The sequence below is a fragment of the Trichechus manatus genome, unplaced genomic scaffold, assembly GCF_000243295.1.
Source record: "Trichechus manatus latirostris isolate Lorelei unplaced genomic scaffold, TriManLat1.0 scaffold00203, whole genome shotgun sequence".
Classification (NCBI taxonomy): Eukaryota; Metazoa; Chordata; class Mammalia; order Sirenia; family Trichechidae; genus Trichechus; species Trichechus manatus.
Window position 1 is genome coordinate 2,240,445 of NW_004444139.1, and position 27,659 is coordinate 2,268,103.

Sequence of the window (27,659 nt, forward strand, 5' to 3'; positions counted from 1 at the left end):
CTTGGTGGTGCAGTAAAGAGCTCAGCTGCTAACCAAAAGGTTGGCAGTTTGAATCCACGAGTCACTCCTTGGAAACCCTATGGGGCAGTTCTACTGTGTCCTATAAGGTTGCTATGAGTCAGAATCGACTCGATGGCAATGAGTTTGTTTTTGTTTTTGATATATATGATATATATATATAAAGAGAGAGAGAGATAGGTAGGTAGATAGATACATAGAGAGAGAGGACAAGCATATACACCTTCTCGTCACCTATCGACTATCTCTCTGACATTTCGCATTTATGACAATAGTAAAACATCTACTGACTATTTTGTGCATTAAAAACGTACATCTGGCAGTAATGAACGCCGAGGTGCAACGCAGTTATGTAATGATGTATTTTGGCAGTTATGTAACGATGTAATCTGGCAGTTATATAATGATGTAATTAGGCAGTTATGTAATGATGTAGTCATCCTCCATTTTGTGATCTGATGTGGTTATCTTCCATTTTTGCATAATGTCGATTTTGCATAACGGCCTGGTCTTTGGAACCTAACCACGTTGATAAGTGAGGAGACAGTGTACACACACACACATACACACACGTTTTTCATAGCAACTATAGAAAAGTAGAAAGAAAAGAAAAAAAGTCCATAATTAATTCCTCCACGTAGTTTTATTTCTATACATGTATTTCAGATAGTTGAATTGTATGTGCACTTGCTATGTGCAGGCCTAAGTTTGGCTTTTGTTCACCTAGCACTAACGTGAGTATTTTCCTTTGCCCATGCACTTTACTGGGCTTGTCATTAATCAAACAAAGCTCCTGCCTTTCTGTCTTGGCCATTAGTGACTCCAGGGACATGCATTTCCTCCTGATGCAGGAGATATTTGGGAGCCTATGGGCCTTTTGGGCCCTGTTAGTACTGCTTATTTTATTGAGGGATAAAGTTCCTGGTGGGAACGTTCACATTTGGAAAAGGAATTTCAGGGATGAGAACAGTTTCAGCTGTTATAGCGTGCTTTTCTGTGGCTTAAAAGGTCATCCCAAGTTCCAGCTGATCTCTTGGGTTTTCAAGGATGAAGTTTAGATTTGCCCATGGAACAAAATGGAGGATTTTGTTCACGAGGATTCCTGGGTGTTGCCCGTGTTGAAAAGAGCCGTCAGAGTGGGAGACAGACCCCATTGTCCAGGCACACGTGGGTCATGTGAGGAATCATGGACTTCAGGAAGAAGAGGCAGTTGCATGAATGGTGATGCGTCTATGGAAGGCAGGGCAGCATGGTGGTGGGGCCTGAGACAGAGAGAGGGAGCCATGTTGAAGGGCACTGAGTGGTGCTCTCTGTAAATTCCCTGAGCTGCCTCACAAGGAAATCGATGGGAAAATTCTTAGTTATTTAGTTATTTTGTAGGTTTTTGGCATTAATGAATATTTCGTGGACAGTGGTATTATGCTGAATTCAGCCACAAGGCTGCCCGGTTGTGTACGGGTTACACCTGTGAGTGGGCTCTGCACCACCCAGAAGGGATTTGCAGGAGTCACAAGTGACCAAGCCACTCAATCTGCGCCGGCACCCCCCAGGGGACTTTTCCACAGGTGAATGACCCTGTGGGGAGTCTGCAGGCCAATTTTGATTGGAGGTCGGCTTGGGAGGACTCTTTTTGGTTGAAGGCACTAAGATGAATTCCCAGCCTGGAAGGTGGAACCACTTATTCCTCGTTGGATAACTGTGTTTAGCAGTGACCCAGGGGCTTGCTGCTGGGAAGATGACTGAAGGCAAAATGAGGGAGGGCTGTGGTAACACTGATGATTTGCTTTCGTCTGGTGTCTCAGGAGGTCTGAAGTGGCAACGGCTGCCTGTCATGGTCCTTTCTTGTTCTCCTTCTCTTCCATAGTCGAACTGTGAATATTACTTTTTGCTGCCTTCACACTGGTGGCTAAGTGTGTGCTGCAGGCCTTGTGGAGGACTACGGCCTTCTGCTGCTCTGCCCTCTAAGGTGCAACTCTCCATCTCAGCCCAGGACTTCACTCCTTCTGGCCTTCCCAGGTTTTGGTTCCTGTGAGTTCTCTCTGCTCTCTTCCCATTTATCTGTTGTTCATCTTTTAAGTCACAGTCCAAGCATCTCCTTCTCTAAGAAAACTTTCTAAGCCATCTTTCCTTATTCCTGGCTTGAGTTTTTCACCTAAACCAGGGAAAAATTCCTTTGGAAATGTCAGCAAAGAGTCTGTGCTTGCCCTGTGAAAGACTGGAGGACCCCCACTTTGCAACCACAGTCCTTATGATAGAGGTCTTTGAGGATACCTGGGACACCTCAGTCTGTCATGCGTGTGTCTGTGTGTGGGGAGGCTCTCACTCCCTCCCACAGTGCACCGGCTTCCCTCTCTCGTGGTGTTCAGACTTCTCTGCTGTTTACAGGAGTCTTTCTCCCTAGACTGTGAGCTCCTTCAAGGAGGAACCTGGGTAGAATCTCTTTCTGTGTCCCAGCATCTAGCCCAGGTCTTGGCACAGAGTAATTGCTTAGTCAGTATCTGTTGAATGGATGCGTGAGTGAACAAATTAATAAATGGATGTGTCTTCTCTCATAACCACTGCTGGACCCAACACAATGGGGTGGTTTCATTTTCCTTTCCACCTTTCTCCCTGCCTGAAACAACCACACAGACCTTTCTTAAAGAGCATTATGTGTCCTGGTGCTGCGGTGGTTAAGAGCTATGGCTACTAACCAAAAGGTCGGCAGTTTGAATCCACCAGCCGCTCCTTGGAAACCCTTCGGGGCAGTTCTACTGTGTCCTGTGGAGTCACTATGAGTGGGAATTGACTTGCCATCAACGGGTTTTTGGTATGGGCTTCCTAGGAGTATGGAGAAAAGACATTAGTAGATGAAAAGCCCAAGATGGGAGTTTATAGAATTCCAGTATGATTGCTTTCAGGTAAGTTTTTTCTTTACAACCAAGCATTGATATAATTTAGGTGAGTTTCTTAAGTTTTCCCAACTACCTTGATTCCATAGACTCCATTGGAACAAGAGGCAATGGATGAAAAATGGCAAGTTGTTTAAGTTTCAGGGGATGCCAGGAAGGCAATGAAGCTTCCTGTGTCTATTCTTTACAAGATACTCCAGAAGAAGCTTTAGGTGTATTATCTCATTTAATTTTTATCATGAAGAAATATGTTCTATAATCCCTTCATTAGAGAAGAGGAAAAGGAGAGTCAGAAAGGAAATTCCAGTCTATTACTTTTGTCCACAAAGTTTCTCTGCTTTATGTAGGAAAATCTGTTCAAGTTACTCCCTGATGGCCTGGGAATCATATAAAAGCATAAAAGGGTATAAAAGATACAGTTTAAAGAATAATGGGGGGGTCTTCTGGTACTAGCCAATATGGAGTAGCCCTATTCCTTGCTAGTCTTCCCTCTTACAGCTAAAATAATACGTTTACATTAAATAATGCATGTACATGTATGTATAATGTACATTATATATATATACAATGTACATGTATTGTACACACACACATATATATACACACACACACACACACGGACATAATACAGTAAACATAGGAAGGCTCTGAAAGGTGGAAAGAAGGCCGACAGGCTGGCGATGTTGGGATTTGAGGAACACAGAGGCCTATCGAGGGAAAATAGTGCCTATGGCAAGCATTGAACTTGCACCCCCGAGGAGGTGTAGCCAGTGTAATGAGTGCTCAGGGGCAATCTCGAAGTTGCGCCTCTCCCCCCAATTTCAGGGTGAATAGACGTTGATAGCGGCTGTACATCAGCAGAAGTGCCTTCCTGCCTGTTGTTCGGCCGCCTCAGTCAGACGCCTTTCATATTTGTGGTGCCTTGGAGTGTTATTTCATGTCTTGTCTTACACCCACTTGGACTTGTGCTGAAGGGCAAGTTCCCCCCTCTGCCCCCCTCGCTACACCTCTGCACCCCTGCCCAAACATCTGACACCCATCTTTTAGATAACTTACCATAATACCAGCTCAAAAGTGCAAGACAAGCTCTTTAATCTTTTACTTAACACATTATGGCACTACACGAAAATTACAACTGCACCTTCTTTGCTTTCAATGATGGAAATTCGTCTGTGATGTGCTCAGAGTCATTTTTTTGAGTTTCTTCTCTTTCTACACTCAGCAGAGCAAGATCACACAGTCTGCCTTGACCCGTGCAGCCCTCAAATACAAAAGTATTAGTTTTAACCTGCTGAATGGTCTCTCACAGCTGGTGATGGAAACTGTGATGGTTCATAGGAACTGCTCAGTGGTGCCCCCTTCAAGTGATGCCCAGGACATGTGCCATACCTTCCATACCTTAGATACACCTCTGAAGGAACAACATGGTGGCACGTTTCCTGGGTTTTTCTTTTTGCCTTCCATATATCCCTGATGAGAACTTGGAGACACCTGAGTCATAAAGCCACCAACTGGTACAGACACAAAAAGCCCCAAGACAAGCCTGTCATGCTAGCCAAATGTCTTAGTCATCTAGTGCTGCTGTAACAGAAATACCACAAGTGGATGGCTTTAATAAAGAGAAATTTATTTCCTCACAGTAAAGTAGGCTAAAGGTCCTACTTTCAGGGTGTCAGCTCCAGGGGAAGGCTTTCTCTCTGTCGGCTCTGGAAGAAGGTCCTTCTCATCAATCTTCCTCTGGTTGAGGAGCTTCTCAGGCGCAGGGACTCCAGGTCCAAAGGATGCTTTCTGCTCCTGCTGCTGGTTTCTCAGTATGAGGTCCCCACTCTCTACTTGCTTCCCTTTCCTTTTTATCTCTTGTAAGATAAAAGGTGGTGCTGGTCACACCTCAGGGAAACTCCCTTTACATTGGATCAGGGATGTGACTTTAGTAAGGGTGTTACAATCCCACCCTAATCCTCTTTAACATAAAATTACAATCACAAAATGGAGGACAACCACACAATACTGGGAATCATGGCTCAGCCAAATTGATACACACATTTTTTTGGGGGGCATAATTCAATCCATGACACTGAAGGACCAAGAAAAGGGCAGCCCAGCAAAATGGACTGACTGACCTCAGAGAGGGCACCACCACCACCTGTCTGTCCGTATGTCATGCTGTGATGGCTTGCATGTTGCTGTGATGCTGGAAGCTATGCCACTGATATTTCAAATACCTGCAGGGTCACCCATGGTGGACAGGTTTCAGCAGAGCTTCCAGCTGAGACAGATTAGGAAGAAAGGTCTGCTGTGACCTACTTCCAAAAATTAGTCAGTGAAAACCCTGTGGATTACAACAGAATATAGTTTGATATAGTGCTGGAAGATGAGCCTCCTAAGTTGGAAGGCACTCAGAATACACAGTGGTTGCAACAACGGACTTGATCATACCAACAATTTTGAAGATGATGCATAACTGGGCAGTGCTTTATTCTGTTGTACATGGAGTCGCCATAAGTAGGAACTGACTTGATGGCCACTAACAACAATAACAAGCAGAAATGATAAGCTTTTTGATAATACCTCCCCAGTATGGCCAAGCACCAAAGGAAACATTGCTTCCTCACATGCCAGTGGGGTGAGCGGGAGCTAACTTCATGCCACACAGCAGCAATGAGGTGGTATGAGTTAGGCACCCTCAGTGCCCTGCTGGTGCCATAGAGCCCACAGAGAGCTGTTGTTGCTGGGGAGGTGTCAGTGGGACTAGAGGGAAGCTGAACATCTGTCCCACCTGGACCTGCATGCTACACCTAAGCAAGGTGACTGCTTGCAAAAAAGAGGATAAAATAGGAATCAGAGTGTCACAGCGTAATACCTCAGATGTCCAGGCTACAACTAAAAATCACTCAAGATCCAGGAAAATGTCAATTTAAATGAGAAAATAGAAACAACAGATGCCAATGCTGAGATGCTACAGAAATTAGAATTATTGGACAAGAATTCTAAAGCAGCCATTATTAAAATGCTTCAACAAGCAATTATGAACATGCTTGAAATAAATTAAAAAAAAGAAATTTCAGCTAGGAAATAGAAAATATGAAGAAGAACCAAATGGAAATTTTAGACCTGAACAATATAATAACTGAAATTAAAAACTGACAGGCTCAATAGCAGAATGAATATAATAGAGGAAAGAATCAGTGAACTTGAAGATAGAACAATAGAAATTACCCACTCTGAACAACAGAGAGAGAATAAATGGAAAGAAATGAACAGAGCCTCCGGGACCTGTGGGACAATATCAAAAGATACAACATTTGTATCCTCAGAGTCCTAGAAGGAGAGGAGAAAGAGTGTGGGCTGAAAAAAGATTTGAAAAATAATCACTGTGTCATGGATTGAATTGTGTCCCCCCAAAATATCTGTCAACTTGGCTGGGTCATGATTTTCAGTATTGTATAATTATATACCATTTTGTAATCTGATGTGATTTCCTTGTGTTGTAAATTCAATCACTATGATCTAGTAAGATGGATTAGCAGCAGTTATACTGATGAGGTATACAAGATTGGATAGTGTCTTAAGCCAATCTCTTTCGAGATATAAAAGAGAGAAGCGAGCAGAGACACATGGGTACCTCATACCACCAAGAAAGCAGTGCCGGGAGCAGAGCGTGTCCTTTGGTCCTGAGATTCCTGCGCAGAGAAGCTCCTAGACCAAAGGAAGACTGATGACACGGACTTTCCTCCTGAATTTGGACTTGTAGCCTAGTGGACTGTGAGAGAATAAATTTTTCTTTGTTAAAGCCATCCACTTGTGGTATTTCTGTTACAGCAGCACTAGATGACCAAGACAGACTGAAAACTCCATAAATTTCACAACAGACATACACCTACAGATTTAAGAAGCTGAGTGAATCCCAAACAAGATAAACCCAAAGAAATCCACACCAACATACATTAAAATCGAACTTAAAGCTAAAGACAAAAAAATCTCAAAAGCATCTAGAGAGATGAGGTATTAGCTATAAAGAAGAAACAATCTGAAGGACAGAGCATTTCTCATAAGAAGCCCTGTTGGCCAGAAGAAGAGGCATGGATTTTTTCAGGGGAAAGGACAACTCACTCTAAAATCTCTTTTGCTGCTGCCTGAAATTCACACCATTATTCATTCCTTTATTTAACTACTCCTTCTTCTTGAGCATTACTCAGTAAATGTAAAGTCTCAACTTCCCAATGCAGATGTTAACTTTTAGCATTAAAACAATGCCTAGATAATTAAAAAAAATATATATATATTGTGGTTAAATAACTTTTCTAATTGGTAATGGCTGAGCTATGGAAACCCTGGTGGTGTAGTGGTTAAGAGCTATGGCTACTAACCAAAAGATCAGCAGTTCGAATCCACCAGGTGCTCCTTGTAAACCCTATGGGGCAGTTCTGCTCTGTCTTATAGGGTCGCTATGAGTTGGAATCGACTCGACAGTAACAGATTCTTTTTTTTGAGCTATGGAAAAACTATTATTTTGAATATTTAGCTTTTATCCTAACTATGTTGGTGAATTCTTGCTATTTCTAGTAGTTTTAAAGCTTGTTCTCTTGTAATTTGTAGATAGACAAGATAGCTGTCATTCTAAAAGCTGTAATTCGTATTTCTGTTTTATGTGTTATAATACTGACTAAAAAAATCTGCAGAAAGTATATATTACAATTGTGATAGAAGATAGTCTTGTTTTGTTTTGAATTTTATCAAGAATGCCTCCAGAGCAGTGTTTCCTAAAGTGTATTCTATGGAAAACTGCGTTTCCAGGATGCTTTGGGGAATGCTTGGTTAAATAAAAAAGGTTTCTTTACAACACAGCTTCTGAGTCTTAGGTATGGTAGGGCTCACCCTGCATCTCTGAAGGGTGGGTACAGTGCTTACGTCTCCCCTTCCTCTCTTCTGGTGGAGCCTCAGGGCATCGGTGGAGAAAGTGCACACTGGGAAATGCTGCTTTAGAATTTCACTGTGATAGATGCTGTCTGTCTGTTGCATTGTGGTGGCTTGTGTGTTGCTGTGGTGCTGAAAGCTGTGTCAGCAGTATTTCAAATACTAGCAGGATTACCCATGGTGGACAGGTTTCAGCGGAGCTCCCAGACTAAGGCAGACTAGGAAGAAAGGCCTGGCAATCTACTTTTGAAAATTAGCCAATGAAAACCCCATGGATCACAATAGAATATTGTTCGATATAGTGCTGGAAGATGCGCTCCCTGGGTTGGAAGGCCCTACACAATAGCCGCAGTGATGGACTTGAGCATGCCAATGTCCATGAAGACTGATTTAGGAAATAATATTGGAGTCATTATTCTCTGTCCTTGAGCATAGAGAATCTGACCCAGCTGGAGCTGGGCTCACAGGTACTCACAAGGACGCATCAAGTTGGCCCTGAGGTATAAAGACAATAGCTAAGATAATCTTGGAAAATATCTTTTAGGGAAACTTTCACATAACGCATCAAACACAACACAAAAGACTTTCCTCTCTTACCTTTTTCTATTAACATTTAATGAATAGAAATCTGTTGGACCAATGAAGACCATCCTGACTCTCGTTACTGAAACATCTACCAATGATTGTTAAGAAAGACAATTCAAAATGTAGGATCACAGTTTCTAGCCAATCTGAAAAGGCTAAGCTTTCAAGGGTTTTGCTCATTTGCAATGTTAATATATACTGATCCTGTGTAATGGTTCTTTGGACCGGGGCAGACATGGCTGTGGCAGCATGCTTGTCCATTTTCTCACTTTTGTCTCTTCTGTAATATTTCCTTGGACTTGGGCAGACGTGGCTCTGGCAGCATCCTTGTCCATTTCCCACTTCTGCACTTTGGACTGTATGCCGAATAAAACTTACTTTTTGCTTTGCTAAACTTTGTGATGTTTTTCCCGACGAGATGGCCCGGGCCCAGGCACCATTTTGTTCTGTTTTACGTAAGGTTGCTGTGAGGGCTCCAAATTGATGACAACAACCACAAAGACGCTGTGAGCAGCTGGGTTAAAATCGATAATCTTTGTGATATTAAAGAGCTATTTTCCTCGTCTGAAAGTATTTACTGCAGTTCTCATTAGTTCATGAGGTTGGGTTGGCGGAAGCAGGTGATTAAAATAAAATTATTCTTTTTTACTCTCATGTCTTCAAAATGTTTGTAACGAACATCTGTTAGTGTTAAGATTAATCAAAACCTCATAAAAGTAGATCCTCTGAAGGAAGAATAGTGTCAGTGTGGATTTGACGAGAATTGTCCTCTCTGTGAGGAAGGAAGGGGTGGTATGAGAGTCCCCACGTGCAGGGGAGGGAAAAGAAAGCACAGTGGGGGCCTGAGACCCGTCACAGACCAGAGGTGGGTCCCACTCAGCACCTCAGGGACCTGGGCTCTCCTCTGCCCATTTCAGTTGCAGCCAAGCTCACCATCAGCAAGTTGAGTGAAAATCTTCTAGCTTGGCTGCTGACATATTTGCGGGATGTAGTCAAATATTCTAGTTAATTCGTCTGACCTTTAACAAACTCAATTTTCGTGTAAAATCATATCTGGACTCTCCAGGAAGCTGTTTATTTTTTCTCCTAAGAAGGCAAAAGTTCAATGCTCCTTTTCAAATGGGTATGATTTCTTAAAAGCCCCAAATTAGAGCTTTTAATGGTGTTTTCCTTGTGATTAAATTTCTTTGATTTTGGGCTATTGGGTGGCAGTGTTTGAATTTTCTTCCTTCCGTCTTTCCTCCCTCCCTCCATTCTTCCTTTTTTTTTTTTTCCCATTCTTCCTGGAAGAGGGATATTGAGGGGGAGACTTTCTCTCCTCAAACAGTCTTTTCAAAATGCTTTTATTAAAATCACCAATAGGTAAGGTTTAGAGATCCATCAAAGGAAACCAAAAAAAGCCATTGCTATTGATTTGATTCCAACTCATAGCGAGCCTATAGGACAGAGTAGAACTGCCCCAGAAGGTTTCCGAGGCTGTAAAGCTTTACAGAAGCGGACTGCTACATCTTTCTCCTGCGGAGTGGCTGGTGGGTTCCAACCACCAACCTTTTGGTTAGCGGCCGAACTCTTTTAACCACTGTGCCACCAGGGCACCTATCAAAGAAAAGGAATAATAACCAAAAAAACTAGTTGCTTTTTAATTGATTGTGACTCATGGTGACCCCACGTGTTGCCAAGAACTGCACTCCATGCAGTTTTCATGGCTGTGACCTTTTGGAAGCAGATCACCAGGCCTTTCTCCCGAGGTGTCTCTGGTTCGGTTCGAACTACCAAGTTTTCAGTTAGTAGTCAAGCTCTTAACAGTTTGCACCACCCAGAGAAGCCTAATAATAACAGCAGCCGCTAGTAATAATAATAATAGCAACCTGTAAAAGCCCATTGCCGTTGAGTCGATTTCGGCTCATAGCGACCCTATAGGACAGAGCAGAACTGCCCCATGGGTGTCCACGGAGCAGCTGGTGGATTCGAACTGCTGACCTTTTGGTTAGTAGCCAAGCTCTTAACCACTGCGCCACCAGGGCTGTAATAATAGCAACGGTTAGCAATAATAATGATGGTGGTTAATGTTAGTGTTTATGAGGCATTTGCTATATGTAAAGCATTATGCTAAGCGCTTTGCAGGCATCATCTCATTTAAGTCTCATAACATTCCTGTGAGCAGGAGTTCTCTCTATTTTAGAGTAGGAAAACAGAGAGGTTAAGTAATTTATTCAAGGTCACACAGCTGATAAATGATAGAGCCAGACTGGAGGAGTCCCCGAGACTGTGGCCCTGAGTTGCTCTTTGAACCTTGAATTGGAACTACACCTTGAAGTCACCTTTAAACTAAGTAACAGTTTAGCTCAAAGAGTAAAGATTGTCACCCTTGAGTATTGCATTAAAAATAAAAATTATATAAGACCAAGGAGCCCAGTTCTCCTCTCCTTCCATCTCACCAGGCTGCCTTCCAAATCGCAGTCCCTGAGTAGTGCAAATGGTTAATGTGCTTGACTTTTAACCAAAAGGTTGGAGGTTCAAGTCCACCCAGAGGCAGCTCAGAAGAGAGTCCTGGTGATCTACTTCCAAAAAATCAGCTATTAAAACCCTATGGAGTGCAGTTCTACTCTGACACACGTGGGGTCATCATGAGTCAGAATCAACTCAACGGCAACTGTTTTTTTGGTGGCCTTCCAAATGTTACCTTTTTCTAGGCACCAATTCAACAGTTTTTAGAATGTTAAAAGCATCAGAAATGCCAAGTGAGGAATGAAATTAATGAGGGCCTGACTAAAAGAATCAGCACCAAGCTGCTTCCTTTGAGGTCAAATATACTCCTATTCTCTAACTTCTCCACCATTTCTGACACCACCCATTCCCTCCACAGCACTCTTTCTCCATTGGGTTTGATAATTCATTGGAACAGTCACAGAAAACTCATGGAGAAAACAGATACAATAACAGCTTTAATAACAGAGAAGGATATAAACAGAAACAAAGATATGCAAATGGTGAGATATGGCTGGGGTCCCAGCACGGGGCCTCAGCATCTCAGGGGGTCCCGCTTACATCTCAAAGGGGAGAAAACCAGTGTTCATTCCCACCTATCAGGAAGCCTTCAAAGAGGAAACTCAATGATGTCACTTGGCTATTGGTTGCTTCTCTCAGCTCTTGACTGGGGTTTCGTCTTTATCCTCTGCTACAACTATCTGGGGAGCCCTGGTGGCGCAGTGGTTAAGAGCTCAGCTGCTAACCAAAAGGTCAGCAGCTCGAATCCACCAGCTGCTCCTTGGAAACCCTGTGGGGCAGTTCTACTCTGTCCTGTAGGGTTGCTATGAGTCGTAATCGACTTGATGATGAAGGATTTGGTTCCGTTTGGTGGCCACTATCTGGATTGGCTTGTTGTCTTTGCTTCTTCTGCTACCTTTGCAGCCTTGTCTCTGTCATCATCGTAGGTGTAGTCAGTGTGGGAGGGTCATAGCGCAGGGTCACCGTCCAAGGGACACACTCCTCTCCCGGCTTTCGTCGATCAGGAAGCCCAATCTGGGGCTCTGTGTTCTCGGGTTTTTATAGACTAGCCCATGTATTCCTTGTTAATGATAAGTGGGCTCCCTAACCAATTCAGGTAAAGGTCAGACTGTGAGGGAGGGGCAGCCAATCCCAATAAAGGTCAATTATAGGCTGGGTCATAAATCCACAAATCACTTGCAAGCCGCTTATGAGGGTAGTAAACTGGCTTGCTGTTAAAGCTCAAAGACATGGCTGGTGGGTCTGTTTATGTTTACAGTTCAACTACCCTTCTGCTTCATGGAAATAACTGGACCTTTTAAAGCTGAGGGGTCCAGTTTCTTCCCTACTTCAAAGATCATATGTGGTATGTTGTGTTATCTTCTTGGTTGAGTTCACATCAACCGATTTGGTAAGCACTGGGTATTTCCTGACTGAGGAATCCACATAGATACTGTTGGGTCTGTTGCAGAACCAGGCAAGATTTTTCCCTACCCTGAGATTTTCCTCCCCACTTTGGGATTTTATGGTTTCTATGATGTCCTGGGCTTCTCCTTGGTGCGGGGTCCAATCTTAGCTATACTATGTATTATGTGTGTGTGTGTGTGCCTTTTATTAATAACAAGTAACACTTACATAACATTTGTTTGTGCTAGACAGTGCTTTTAAGCACTCCTTATATATTAACTCATTTATACCCAGTGGCTCTGCAGAAGAAAAGACCTGGCAAACTGCTTCCGTAGTGATGACAGCCAAGAAAATCCCATGGGGCAGTTCTGCTTTGTAATACACGGGGACTGCATGAGTTGGAGCTGACTTGACAGCAGCTAGTAACAACAGGTAGTGTGGTAGGCCGAATGGTGGTCCTCCTCCAAACATGTCCACATCCTCATCCTAGGAATGTATGAATGTTACCTCGTATTGCAAAAGGGACTTGGTGGATGTGATTAAATTAAGGGTTCGGGGATGGGGAGATGATCTGGGTGGGCCCCATGTAATCACAAAAGTCCTTATCAGAGGGAGGCAGGAGGCCAGAGAGAAGAGAAGACGCCACGCAGCTGGCTTTGAAGATGGAGGAAGGGGCCAGGGGAGCCTCTAGAAGCTGCAAGAGGCAAAGACCGATTCTCCCGTGGAACCTTTAGAAGGAAGCAGGCTTGCTAATTTTAGTCCTATAAGATTCACTCACTGTGGAGTTCTGACCTCCAGAATGTTAAGAGAATATATTTGTGCTGTTCCAAGCTACTAAATTTGTGGTAATTTGTTACCGCAGCAAATGAGTACAGGCAGATGCTGTTATGGTGTCTGTTTTACACGTGAGGAGCCTGAGGCTCAGAGAGACTGAATACTTTGTCCAAGGTCACACAACCAGAAGTGGCAGAGCTGGCAATCAAACACTTGTCCTTCTGCCTCCAGAGACCTTGGGTTCAACCACTCACCTGACTTCCGTGAACCTCAGTTTTCTCATCTCTGAAATGGAGCTACTGATCCCCATACAATAAGCTGTTAGGAAGATGAAATGAGATAATGCACCATGTCCTAGGTGTGCTGCTGGTGGTGGGGGTGGTGGTGATGACGACAACAGATGCCCAGCAAGGTGCAGTAGGTCCACGATGTCCGAGCTTTGAGGAGGAGGATGTGGAGTGGACAGACCTGGAAAGTTTCCCCATGGATATTTCTGCTTGGTCTTCTGTTCCTCCTTTGGTTTTGTTCTTAGCAGTCAAATGTGCTTTGTTAAAACTCTCAGCTTAACAGCTCTCCTCACCACGCCGACCCCTTACCCCAGCCCCGCATATGTGTTCACAACTAGCTCAAGTTCTTAACCGACCCCTTCATACCAATATCAAGGACCAGAGTGGAATCCAGATCGGGGAGCTGTTGTCACCCTCAGGGCTCAGGTCTGGGGAGGCCTTCGGAACATACCACTTGCTGTCCCAGCAGCCCCTGGTCAGGTTGTTTAATTCAGAATGGAGACAAGGAAAAATTCTGATGTGGGAATTGGGAAAGAAGGTTTGATGGTTGAGATTGTGTGTCAACTTGGCCCGACGGGGTTTTGAGAGAAGAGACCACAGTAGATACATATGCATGTATGGATTCTTTTCTGATTATAGAAGTACTGTGTGTTTATTGGACAAGATATGTTGTTGTTAGCTGTTGTTTGGTCAGCACTGACTCAGGGCAACCCCACGTACAACACGGCGAAACATTGCCAGGTCCCGCACCATCTTCCTGATTGTTGCTATGCTCACATCCACTGTTGGGCCACTGTGTATTTTGAGTGCCCTCTAACCTAGGCAGCTCATCCTTCAGCACTGTATCAGACAATATCCGTTGTGATCCATAGGGTTTTCATTGGCTAATTTTCAGAAGTAGGTCGCCAGGCCTTTTTTCCTGGTCTGTCTTAGTCAGAAAGCTCTGCTGAAACCTGCTGGTATCTGAAATGCCCGTGGCACAGCTTCCAGCCTCATAGCAACACGCAAGCCACCACAGTAGGACAAACTGACAGACAGGTGGTGGTACAAAATACACACACGTATGAACAATCAAATGAAAATCTCCCATAATCCTACCACTAGAGGAAATCACTGTCAACATTTTCTGCTCATCTTTTTTTTTCTGTGTGTATTAATACCGTGGGTAGTTTTGTATCTTTCTTTTTTGCAGTTAATATATTGTGATCACCTCCAAATATCATTAAATCTTGTTCAAAAGAGCCTCTTTATTAGTTCTACAAGATATTATATTTATACATAATATTATATTTATGTAATTTTTGTCTGAATGATGACCGAGAATGAATATCACTAGTATTTTAAAGTTTTTCTTTTTTTTTTTTTTAATATCTTCCTTGTTAATGATTGTTTGGATCCATTTCTGGGTAGTTACCAACAGAAGGAATGCAGCAGGGGTAATAGTCTTTTTTCAAAGAAAGCAGGATGGGGAAGAGGTTGAGAAAGTCAATCTTATTCTATAGGATGTGTGTGTGTGTGTGTGTGTGTGTGTACCTGGACTTTGTGAAGGGAAGAGGGAGTGCCATCCAGGGGGCTTCTTCAGTTCTGCCTTATCATTCCAGAAGCTGCCGAACATTCCAGAAGAATGCAGTGAAACAAGAAGCTCCTCAGTTTTGAGACTGGATAGAGCTAATTCTGAGACGGGGTTTTGCCAGGTGTCTTTCTAATACAGTAAAAAAGAAACAAGGTTTACAATCATTCTGATTGGTTTTCTCAATTTGTAGTCTTCAAATTTGAAGTTGCAAATGATAACTCCTACAAAACCTATTTTCAAAAGCATGAAAAACCTCCAGTCTGGAACAAGTACTGGGATAGAAGAATCAGTCAAGGTCGAGCTCTGGGCTCTCATTGCACCCTGGACTTGTCTTTATCTTAGCCTGTGGTAGCCATTCTCCAAAGATAACCCCCTTATGAGCCCCACCTCCTGGTATTCATGTCCTGGTATTGTTCCTTCCCCTTGAGTCTAGGCTTGACTGGTGGCTTGCTTTTGACCAATACAATGCAGTGGAAGGGACTGCATGACTTCCACAGCTAGGTCATCGAAGCCCAGAAGCTTCTGGTGCATCTCTAGGAGCGCTCACTCTGGGCAAAGCCAGCTACCATGCATGACAGCCATGTTGTGAGGAAGCCAAACTATCCATGTGGAGAGGCTACATGGAAAGAGAGAGAGAGAGGTGCTGGCTCAGCTCTCTGCTGTGGTGTCTGTCGTATGAGTGAAGACGCCCAACCCAGTTGAGCCTTCAGATGACTCCAACTTCCAGCAGCCTTAGACTGCAACTGCATGAAAGACCCCAAATAAAAACTGCCCAGCTGATCCCAGTTAACCCACAGAACTGAAGGAGATACTTGTTTTAAGGCACTAAGTGTTGGATGCTTTGCTGCGTAGCAATAGATAACCCAGACTTCAGTCACAAGGCATCACTAGTGCTTGTTGACCCAGGAAACTGGCAACGTCTCAAAGGCAGGACCCACATCTCAGCATTTTTGGTATCACCAACGAAATCCTGCAACCTGGCTGACACAAGACTGGAATATTCAGTACTTCAAAAAAAGCCCTGGGATAACAAAGGGAAGCAAACACAGAGAGGAGCAGAAAATTTGCTAATCTGTTTACAAAATGTATCTTCTTCATTTTCTGCTTATGATCTGCCATGAGATGCTTCCCCTCCCGACTCCTGGGCAGCCTTCATTTGACAGAGGCCAGTTTTTCTTTTCTCTGTTTATTTTTGAAAAGGCATATACCCGTATATGTTTTTAAATTAAAGACACAAAGTCTCCCTTTCATCTCTGTCCACAGCCACCCAGTTCCCCACCCCAAAGGCTCCAGTAGTGTTGGTTTCTTGTGCACCCTTCTCGAAATAGTCAATTGTATATACAAGTATATATATATATACACCCGTATATGCTTGCATACCATGTATACTTTTTTCATATAACAAGGTATCTTGGAGATCTTTCCCTTTTACCCCCTTACGTTGTCGTTAGGCACCGTTGAGTCAGTTCTGACTCATGGCCATCCTGTGTACAACAGAACGAAACACTGCCCTGTCCTGCGCCATCCTCACAATTGTTGTTGTGCTTGAGCCCATCGTTGCAGCCACTGTGTCAATCCATTTCATAGAGGGTCTTCCTCTTTTTCGCTGACCTTCTACTTTACCAAGCCTGATGTCCTTCTCTAGGGACTGGTCCCTCCCGATAATGTCCAAAGCACGTGAGATGAAGTCTCACTATCCTTGCTTCTAAAGAGCATTCTGGTTGTACTTCTTCCAGAACAGATTTGTTCATTCTTTTGGCAGTCCATGGTATATGCAATATTCTTGGCCAACACCACAATTCAAAGGCGTCAATTCTTCTTCAGTCTTCCTTATTCATTGTCCATGCATATGAGGTGATTGAAAACACCATGGCTTGGGTGAGGCGCACATTAGTCTTTAAAGTGACATCTTTGCTTTTCAACACTTTACAGAGGTCCTTTGCAGCAGATTTGCCCAGTGCAATGCATCTTTTGATTTCTTGACTGCTGCTTCCGTGGGTGTTGATTGTGGATCCAAGTGAAATGAAATCCCTGACAACTTCAATCTTTTCTGTGTTTAGCATGAGGTTGCTTATTGGTCCAGTTGTGAGTTTTCTTTATGTTGAGGCGTAATCCATATTCTCTTATGGCTACCTAGTATTTCATTGTATTGTTGTACCACGATTTATTTAACTATTCTTCTGTTGATAGGCATGAGCTACAGCTGCTAACTAAAAGATCAGCAGTTTAAATCCATCAGCCATTCCTTGGAAACCCTAGGGGACAGTTCTACTCTGTCTTACGGGGTTGCTATGAGTCGGAATCTACTCAACAGCACCGATTTGGTTTTGGTTTTTAGGTTATTGATAATATTTTGTTATTAAAAACAATGGTACTGTGAATAACCTTACACACATTATGTGTGTGAATTTTTCTGGGGGATATATTCCTAGGAGTGGAATTGTTGGGTCAAAGCGTGCATGCATTTGTAATTTTGATAAAGTTTGCACTGGTTCACTGGTTAACAGTTCTGCCGGCAATATCAGGGCCTTTTAAACCTCTACCACATGGGAGTGCCCTCAAAAACCTTTCAGCTCATTGAAACCCTGACCAGAAGTTAAAGCAGAGAGAGAAAGAGAGAGGCAGGGAGGGAGGGAAGGAGAGAGAGAGAGGGAGGGAGAGATAGAGGGAGGGAGATAAAGAGAGGGAAGGAAAGAGGGAGAGAGGGAGAGGGAGAGAGAGAGGGATGGAGAGAGAGAGGGAGGGATGGAGGTAGAGGGAGGGAGGGAAGGAGAAGGAGAGAGAGAGGGAGAGGGAGAGAGGGTGGGAGAGAGAGGGAGGGAGGGAGGAAAGGAGAGAGGGAGGGAGGAAGGGAGAGAGAGGGAGGGAAGGAAAGAGGGAGGGAGAGAAAGGGAGGGAAGGAGGGAGGGAGAGAAACAGAGGGAGAGAGAGAGAGAGGGAGGGATGGAGGCAGAGGGAGGGAGGGAGAGAGGGGAGGAGAGAGAGAGGGAGAGGGAGAGAGGAAATGAGAAATGCCTGGGATTGGTCACCTGAGTTCACGGTTCCTGGGGGAGATCGGGCTTTTTCAGGAGAAACCACACCTGGACACTAAATGCTCCGAGACAGGCCTGGGGCCGCAGTGGGAGCTGAGAGACCCGCACGGAGTTTATGTCTTTGCCCCACAGCCCACGGCAGGAAGTGCTGGGTGGTGAGCAGTGGACAGCCAAGCGGAGAGAAGAGCGGGGCCACCTTGAGGGGCTGGGCCCGAATGATGAGTCACTGAACTCTTCTGAAGGGTGGAAACCAGGGAGTTATTTTCACATGTAAAACTCACTTTATCAGGGTATTTGCATAAAACGAGGATTGAGCTACTTGCGCATCTTACTCTTAAACGTTTCAGTTTCCCAGTTGGGTAGATCAGGCCCTAGCTCCGCCTTCTGGCCCAGTCACTGCTCCTGTAGGTTCAGGAGAATTTTAAACCATCGTTTTGCTCATAAATGATCTCCAGCTCAGACTTTTTGCCTGGTTAGACGGCCAATTCCCTAAACTACGAGTGAAGGAGGCTTTGTAAGCATCAAAGGCAAGTCAGCCCATCGCGCTGCCTACTTTAGTTGCAGTTCTCCAAAATGGCCAAAAGATGGCACTAGACTCAAGTGATTCGCCTGGCTCCAAGGCCAAGGCCGCTGTCGGAGCCACCTGAAGACCCAGGTCCTGCCCAAGCTACCTGGTCCTCCCTAGCTCCTGCAGCACACATAATCCTTAGCAGAAGACCATGTTAATGAAGAAGCAAAAATAGGAAAGGAAACAGGATGAGAGCAGACCAACAAACAACGATGCTGAGAGAATAAAACGATTGCCCTCGCGTGTCAGAGGCTGGTTGGCTCCAACGCACAGCAGGCTGGCGTTAGGGCCGCTGGCTTTCCCTGCCCCCAGCTCAGTCCAGACAGTCTTGTTCAGGCATCTTGGGCATAGACGTAGGGGCTGGTAGCATCTGTTTTCATGCTGGGTGTTCTAACAAGACTCTGCAAGGTGTCCGGCCTGGAGATGTCGGCACATCCGCTGTGAGTCTGGCCCGGGAGCCATGCCCTTTGTCACTGCATCCCCATCCCTGCATGCCCGTTCACCTTCAGCCCAGGGTGCCTCTCTCCTCTCGTGGGGCCTCCAGCCTCCTAGGCAGCCTGTCTTGCTCCTTCCCAGAGGAACCCCCCAGGCTCCCTCGTCCCTGTACCACCATGGCCATGGAGGTGAGATTGGAGGGGCAGCACCGCGGTGGCTGGCATAGAGCCGGCATTTCATAAAGATCTGTCTGCTGAACAAACCCAACAGTGAGGGGCATCTGGGTGGGGCAAGGGGGTTGCGGCATGTTGTATGGAGGGCTATGTATGTGAGTGCTGGCCCAGGCTGCGCCTGCTGACCACTGGGGCTGGGGGGAGAACGGCATGTATAAGGGCCCCCTGTATTTTCCATATAACTGCCAGGAACCTCTATTTAGTTCTCTTGTCTTCTCTTTCTTTCTTTCCCTTCTTTCCCCTCTCCTGGAGGCGGAGAGCAGAGCTTCACTCTGCTTTTCAGCTTCCGGGTCAGATGGGGATGTATCTGGAGGGCTTCCTTTACAGAGACCTGGGGGCCAGGGGTCGAGGGGGATGTTTCCTGATATTTCAGGGACTGGTCTGAAAATGCTCCCACAGCAGAATGTGGTCCGCCCCTCCCAGTGGGTGGTGTAATTGCCCTGAAGAATAGGGGACGCTCCCTCCCCCAAGAAGGAGATGCAAACGGAGAGATTTTAGGTTTAGACAAAGGTCAGGGGTGATAGGACTTTGGGAGCCCAGAGGGACTCCTCCCCGTGAACCTGGCCCTGATCACCCCACAGCGGCATGCCCACTCTCACTGATCGTCCGAGCTTCACGCTGCTGCTCCTGACGCCCCTGGGAGCAGCGCGATGGACGCCGGGTGCTGGGAGAGGGTTTGAGTGACACCCAGGTTATGATATTTCAACACCCAGGTGCTCTGCAGAGAAGGTGGCGGGCCAGCGATATTACCAAGACTCAAGCCTTCACTTTAGCTGCACGCGGAACGAGGAGAGGGATATGAAGAAGGAAGACGCAGTAAAGAAAATGAAAATCCTCAGGTGTTTGGTGAGCCCACTCTCCAGAAACGGGCAGCGCACTCAGGAAATGAATTGGAGAACTGCCCAAAGGCTGGATTTCAGAGATCAGATATTTCCCGGGGGCAGAGGAAGAGCGAAACGACAGAACAACCAAAGAATAGAGCTGTTTTAGACAGCAATCCTTTTACTTTCTGCAGATGCCTGGGACATTCACAGAAGTGATGAGTGACGGTCCAGTGGCTCATGCACGGCTTCTCCGGCCACGTAACCCTGTCCTATGACCTGCTGAGCAGCGCAGGCCCTGGGTGGACGGTGAAACAGGGTGAGCAATGGAGCTTTTGGTTTCTGTGTGCTAACGTGGACGATGGGCATCATTTACTGCGAACTTAGTGAAAGCCAGTTTCTGTGCTAATTTTGTACATACACAGCTTCATTTAGAGCTTGCACCAGCTCTGTGAGCTAGGTTCTACTAATGCCCCCATTTTACAGACGAGGACATCAAGGCTCTGGGAAGTGACATAACTCGCTGGAGATTCCACACTGGTAAATGGGCCAGAAGGTCCCCACAGTATTAAGCTGGTTATGCTCTAGCCCACAGGGCGAAGGGCCCAGAGAGAGCTGGGCTCTTAAATTTTCAGAAAGTAAAAGTAAAAAATTGGACCGTCCTCACGCCCTCCTCACCGTTTCCCGTGTTGCTCTCTGCCATTCGATGGCCCCTCCTTGGCCCCTATCAGAGCCTGGCCTCAACTGGGGAGAAGGAATGAAATTTCGGGATTGTGCAAAACTATTCTCCCATCATGAGAGTGGTCTGGGGAGAGAGCGGGATGGAACAGGAGACAAGCAGACCACCTTTGACTTCTCTGCCATTTGGGCTGGCTTGGTTCTCCCTGGCTCAGAGCGTGGGAAGTTGCAAAGCTGGCAGGATGTCTCTTTTCTAAAAGCCTCCATGCATCCTTCCAGAGTGAAAGAGGATGCGGCTGCCTGCCACTCGCTGCCTGCCGCGGCCACGGGTGCCCGGAGCCACAGTGCTGCCGGCAGCCTGGGCCCTGAGGAGGAAGTGTGGGGCGGCGGGGCTTGAGCATTGCTGTTTGGGGAGCATTGGCAGCTGTAGGAGCCTCCAGGAAGGCCGTCCTACCGCTGAGTGAGGGGAAATCAAGGGGGGAGGCACCCTTAGGTGCTGGGAACCTGCCCTGCATCGGTGCCGAGCTGGGTGCCGCACATTCCAGATCTCCCTTAAACCTAAGGACAAGTCGGCCAGTGGGTGTGCTCCAAATACCACCTCTGTCCAGGGAACACCCCACCTACAGCCCTGCTGCCTAAGGGGTGCCTGACCTATGACTGTGGCCTGGAATAACAGCTGAGCTGGACACATCAGATTCTTTTTCTCAGCGTGAGCTAAGAAACGGGGAGAGAGGTTGCCAGGTAGCTGTTGGAGAGGTCACAATCTCAGAAAGGGCTGTGGTTGCCCCGACGGCCAGGCAGACATTGACATAGCAGTGAGCAGAAGCCCGGACTGAAGCCAGCTGGTGTAGGATGATAAGAACAAGCGCCTGAAGACAAGGCGAGATCAGAGAGCTGCCCGCGTGTACCTGTGGCCCGTTCCCTACCACAGTGACTGCGTGTGGGGGCTCCTGGGGGCGGAGATCCAACCTGCACACCCTCAGCATCCACCAGGGAGGGGTGACTTTGCTAGCTCACACCTGTGCTATGGGGCTTCTTGGAGAGGGTGTGGGGAAGGCAGCAGTCCCCATACCTGCCCTATTCTGGAAGCTGCTGGGCCACAGGCCTAATCCCCTGTGAGCTGGCTGCTCAGCAGGGGATCCAGCTGCCTTTCCACCAGAGTTCTGTCTCATTGGTGACCCGTGATTTCCTCCTGACAACCCCTCTCTAACGGAGTGGCGTGGAGTCCCTAGGTGGGGCAAATGGCCAAGTGCTAGGCTACTAACTGAAAGGTTGGCGGTTCTAACCCGCCCAGGGGCCTGGGCATCTGCCTGTTGCCGTGAGTCTCACATCAACAGCGATCTTTTTTAACGGAGCAGTGATGGTCTCCTACTCGCAGCCATTCGATCCTACTGTGGTCGCTGTCTTATGGATGATGGAACCCAGCTTCAGAGATTAGCCCAAGGTCCCCTGGCCCCCTGCACGTGTGGACAGCAGTTTCTAGCCAACTAGCTCCTTTCCTAATGAGCCCTGATGGTGCAATGGTTAAGTGCTCAACTACTAACCAAAAGGTTAGTGGTTCGAACCCACCCTGCCGCTCCATGGGAGAAAGACCTGGCAATTTGCTTTCTTAAAGATTACAGACAAGAGCAAACAAAAACAAACAAACCTGTGGGGCAGCTCTACTCAACCACAAGCTCCTTTCTTGTAGTTATACAGCAGGCATGGGGTTCCTTGAGGTTTTGTGAGTGTTTTTCCTGTCAGTGAGTCCAGGAGAGCAGGGAGGGGACAGGGCAGAAGGGCCAGAGGGAGTGAGGGGCAAGCGCAAGGGAGAAGGGGCCCAGCAAGGCTGGAGCTCTGTATGGAGACTCTGCTCCCATCGGCGGCACCCAGCTCTCAGACGCTCCTCCTAGTGAACAGCCTGCTCCGCTCCTCAGCTAGAAGCAGCTGATAAGACTAGGCGTAGCCTGGCCTGCTCCCGGGGGCTGTTCTTGGCTGCCTTATCTGGGTATGTGGGAGTCCCTGGGTGGTGCAAACGGTAACACACTTAGCTGCTAACTGAAAGGTTGGAGGTTCAAGTCCACCCAGAGGCACCTTGGAAGAAAGGCCCGGTGATCTGTTGTTGTAAGGTGCCCTCAGGTTGATTTTGACTCATAGCAACCCTGTGTACAACAGAACGAAACACTGCCTGGTCCTGCACCATCCTCACAATCATTGTTATGCCTGAGCCCATTGTAGCAGCCACTGTGTCAATCCATCTCGTTGAGGGTCTTCCTCTTTTTTGCTGACCCTCTACTTTACCAAGCTTGATGTCCTTCTCTAGGGACTGGTCCCTCCTGATAATGGCCAAAGTACATGAGATGAAGTCTTGCTATCCTTGCTTCTAATGAGCATTCTGGCTGTACTTCTTCCAGGACAGATTCGTTCGTCCTTTTGACAGTTCATGGTATATTCAATATTTTTCACCAACATCATAATTCAAAGGCATCCATTCTTTTTCGGTCTTCCTTATTCACTGTCCAGCTTTTGCATGCATATAAAGCGATTGAAAATATCATGGCTTGGGTCAGGTGCACCTTAGTCCTTAAAGTGACATCTCTGCTTTTTAACACCTTAAGGAGGTCTTTTGCAGCAGATTTGCCCAATGCAATGCACCATTTGATTTCTTGACTGCTGCTTCCATGGATGTTAATTGTGGATCCAAGCAAAACGAAATCCTTGACAACTTCAGTCTTTTCTCTGTTTATCATGATGTTGCTTATTGGTTCAGGTGTGAGGATTTTTGTTTTCTTTATGTTGAGGTGTAATCCATACTGAACGCTGTAGTCTTTGATCTTCATCAGTAAGGGCTTCGAGTCCTCTTCGCTTTCAGCAAGCAAGGTTGTGTCATCTGCATATCACAGGTTGTTAATGAGTCTTCCTCCAATCCTGATGCCCCGTTCTTCTTCATATAGTCCAGCTTCTCGGATTATTTGCTCAGCATACAGATTGAAGAAGTACAGTGAAAGGACACAACCCTAACGCACACCTTTCCTGACTGTAAACCACGCAGTAGCCCCTTGTTCTGTTCGAATGACTGCCTCTTCGTCTATGTACAGGTTCCTCATGAGCACAATTAAATGTTCTGGAATTCCCAGTCTTTGCAATGTTATCCATAATTTGTTATGGTCCACACAGTCGAATGCCTTTGCATAGTCAATAAAACACAGGTAAACACTACCCAGAGGCACCTCAGAAGAAAGGCCTGGTGATCTACTTCTGAAAAATTAGCCATTGAAAACCCTATGGAGTACAGTTCTGCTGTCACACACATGGGATCACTGTGAGTCGAAGTTGATTTGAAGGCAACTGATTTTGGTGTCTGGGTATGTGCTGCTTCGGACCTTTTCAAGTTGACCAGGGCAAAATCTAAGTGTTCAGATCCAGTAAAAAATGAAGATGCCAATCCTCAGTCTATTTCTTCCTTGACACACCTCTGTGCCAGGCAGCCATGGTGGGGCACTGCTGAAGCTGGCCGGCAGAGGCATGTCCTCCATGTCCTGTGGCTAAGGAATGGCCCCTGCAGGGCGAGCAGGTCTCCTGGGCCTGCAGGGCAGGGGCATGCCCAGGGGCTCCCAGACCGTGTCATTCTACACGCCTCTCCTTCTGGAGCTGCAGAGGAGCGGGGGCAGGTCTGCTGGAGGAGCAGAGTTGAAGGGCAGTGACTGTCCCGCTCTCTCCTTCATTGTGGGGGAGGGCTGTTGGCCCCCTCCCCCTTATTCCGGCCCATGCAGCTCTGTGGGGAGCACTCTACTCCAGCTGGGGAGAGGCCTCATGAGAACTGCCTGTGAGGTATGAGGGTGACTGGGGATCATGGGGCAGATGTAGATTTCTTACAAGACCTTCTAACGGCCGAGGCCACACAGGGCTGTGGGGGAAGAGCAGGCCTACCACGAAAGAAGGAGCCCGGGGGTGCCCTGGGAGAGAGGTATTTGCCCCAAAGGAAGTGGAGTGCGTATTCTGGCAGATGCTGGGGGAGACGAGACCGCCCTCTCTGAGGGCTGACTGTGCCTTGGAGCCGTGGCAGAGGGAGCCTTCCCACAGCAAGAAACCCTAACTGACCATCAGCGGCATCGGGCTCGCTCTGAGGAGACAGCGCCCTCAGCGCCACACGGCTGGAGTGGGGAGGGGCAGGAGGGTCGGGGAGGGAGGCAAGCGGCAGTCTGCGGTGGGGGCACCTCCCTTCTGAGCAGGATCCTGGAGGTGGGGTAGGCGGAGGTGGGGGGGAGTGGAAGTAGAGGGGCTGTGCCCTCCTCCCTGTGTGGGCCTTCTTGTAGGACACCCCTCCTCCGCCCCATATGGGGAGCCTGTATCAGAGGACAGACGGTGGGAGTGCCGAGGGAGGCTCTGGGGCGCCACGTGGCATGGCGGGGGTGGGGTGGGGTGGGGGGTGGGGAGCGATAATCCTGCATTCCTGTGGGAGGGGGCAGCTGAGCTAGGAGCCTTCCACCTGCCTGGGACGGGTGGGGATGGCTGGCCCAGGGAGAGGTGTCAGAAGTCTGTCCTCCTGCCGTCTGTCTGTCTCCCTGGCTGCAGCTGAGGGCGAATCACAGGGCGTGCTCTGACCTCCCCCTGCCCCCCAGTCAGCGTCCTCCGCTTCCTCCAGCCACGACAATATATTGGGGACAGCCTCCTCTCCCCCACTTCGGACCCACGATTCCAAAGGAACAGGAGGAGAATCCTTTCCCCTTCCTGGTGCTCGGGTGAGGTTTCTGCGGGCAGGAATTCAGGGATTCCCGGGAGGAGGGCGCAGCTGTTTGCCACATCAACCGGGGGGAGTCAGAGCTGTTGCTTTACAACCGGCCATGGACTGACCGTGAATTTATTGAAGCCCTCCCTGACCCTGTTTATGTTTCATTAAACTTTTATTGATCCTCTTAGTTTTCTCTTTTCGGATTTACTACGGTCCCTGACTTCACACCCTTCTCTCTCTGGCTGTTAGCTTCAAGGATTCCCACAAGGCGTCTGTGCCCAGGCCTCAGCCAAATGACCAGGTCTGCAGACCTGGACTTCTGTGCCCTCTGCCACCTCTTATGTCCCCCTCCCTCTCAGCCTGCTCCTACAGCAAAACCAGTTACTGTGGAGTTGACTCTGACTCACGGAGCCCGTGTGTGTGTCAGACTAGAAGTCTGCTCCATAGGGTTTTCAGTGGCTGATTTTTCAAAAGTAGATTGCCAGGCCTTACTTCTGAGGGCTCTGGGTGGACTTCAACCTTCAACCTTTCAGTTAGCAACTGAGTGCTGAACTGTTTGTACCACCCAGGGACTCCTGCTCCTGTAGATCGCAGAGGAAAACCAAACCTACCCCCTGCCCTGGCCCCGGTCCCCACTTGCCAGTTACATGCTTAACCAAGTCTTTGTTGGGGACACTTCAGGCTGCTGGTGGCTAGTGGTAGAGACATTTGGGGGCAGGGAGGCCTTTGAACTCCATTTTGTATGTGACTCTGTATTTTACTTCTGGCAGAAATACTGCTCATTAAAGCCATGTCCCATGGCAGGGGTAGGGTTGGGGGTGAGGGACGAGGGGAGGCAGATGGGGGGAAGGTAGGGAGGGAGTTTGCAGAATAGCGGCTGGACCAGCTTGGGAAACTTGCATATGGTCTATTCTAATCCATTCTCCTTTGCTCATCCATTAGAAAAGAAAATGGCACGGTGGACAGACAGGAAAGTCGTGCTAATCACCTCTCTCTGCTCACAGGTGGATGTTCGTCTCTGTCCACTAGACCAGGGCATAGTTTTCTTGGCCCTTCTCTTTGTTACTTGGAAGTTGAGGCTTATCTGTCATGGTGTATTTCCTCCGAAGCCCCGTTTGGGAGTTGGGTTTCTAATTACTGTTCTATCTGACTTACAGAGGAAATTAAAAAATAGTTTATGGAAAATAAATTTTTTGTTTTATTTTATCCAAAGTCTCTATGTATTTGTTGTGGAAGGGTTTTATGTCAGTTTATCCCACCATTCTGCCAGAACCAGAAATTCTCTGCCTCTGTTTTTCTAAGGGGAGTCCCTGGGTGGTGCAAATGGTTAACGCTCTCAGCTGCTAACTGAAAGGTAGGAGGTTTGAGTCCAGCCAGAGGTGCCTCGGAAGAAAGGTCTGGTGATCTACTTCTGAAAAATGAGCCAGTGAAACCTCTGTGGAGCACAGCTCTACTCTGACACCCATGGGGTTGCCATGAGTCGAGGTTGATCTGATGGCAACCAGTTATTTTTCTAAGGAGAGAAATTTATAAAATATTCAGTAAGAAAATCCTTAACACCTAGGCTGATATCTGCTACCTTTTTTATGTTTATTTTTTGTTTCTCCCTCAAGGTTAAATAATTCAGATAAAACAGTACAAAATCTTCTACGGAGACGTGGATTAATCCTTAGTTAGGGGCGGAGAGGCTGGTCTTGACCTCTGTCTCCTTTGCCTGGCCCAGTTCAGTGGACGGGCTCCCACAGACCCTGGGTGGTGCTTGCTGGCTGTAGGCAGCTCTGGCCTCCTCAGGCCCTGGGACTTGGTTCCTGGCCATGGAAGGCTGCAGTGGCCGTGCTGTGTCACACTGCACTCTGCCCTCCACACCGCTGGGGGATCCCTGGTGGATGGCAGAGCTCGGCTGCTCACCAAAAGGTCGGCAGTTCGAATCCACGCAGCCGCTCCTTGGAAACTCTATGGGGCAGTTCTACGGTGTCCTATAGAGTTGCTATGAGTCGAAATGGACTCAACAGCAATGGGTGTTTTGGGTTATGGGGGAGCCGTAGAGTTACTAGAACAGTATTTTGGCAGACGGCAGTGGAGGGTCTTGTGTGACTCTTTCTCATGTGCGCTGAGTCTCCACTTGGGATTGTGATGGGGCTGCTCAGATCTTTAAGTGCGACCTTTCTCCATCCTGTGGAGATCGGTTCCCACTGATGTAATTGCCCCTAGTTGGTAGCACCACCAACGATAACGAGTATTTACA

The 27,659-nt window shown here is 47.1% G+C and overlaps 1 pseudogene; it reads left to right on the forward strand.

Annotated features, from left to right (window-relative positions):
* The first annotated feature begins 19,789 nt into the window (after positions 1-19,789).
* LOC105756872 (paired mesoderm homeobox protein 2-like) overlaps positions 19,790-27,659 on the forward strand; it is an 83,770-nt pseudogene continuing 75,900 nt past the window's right edge.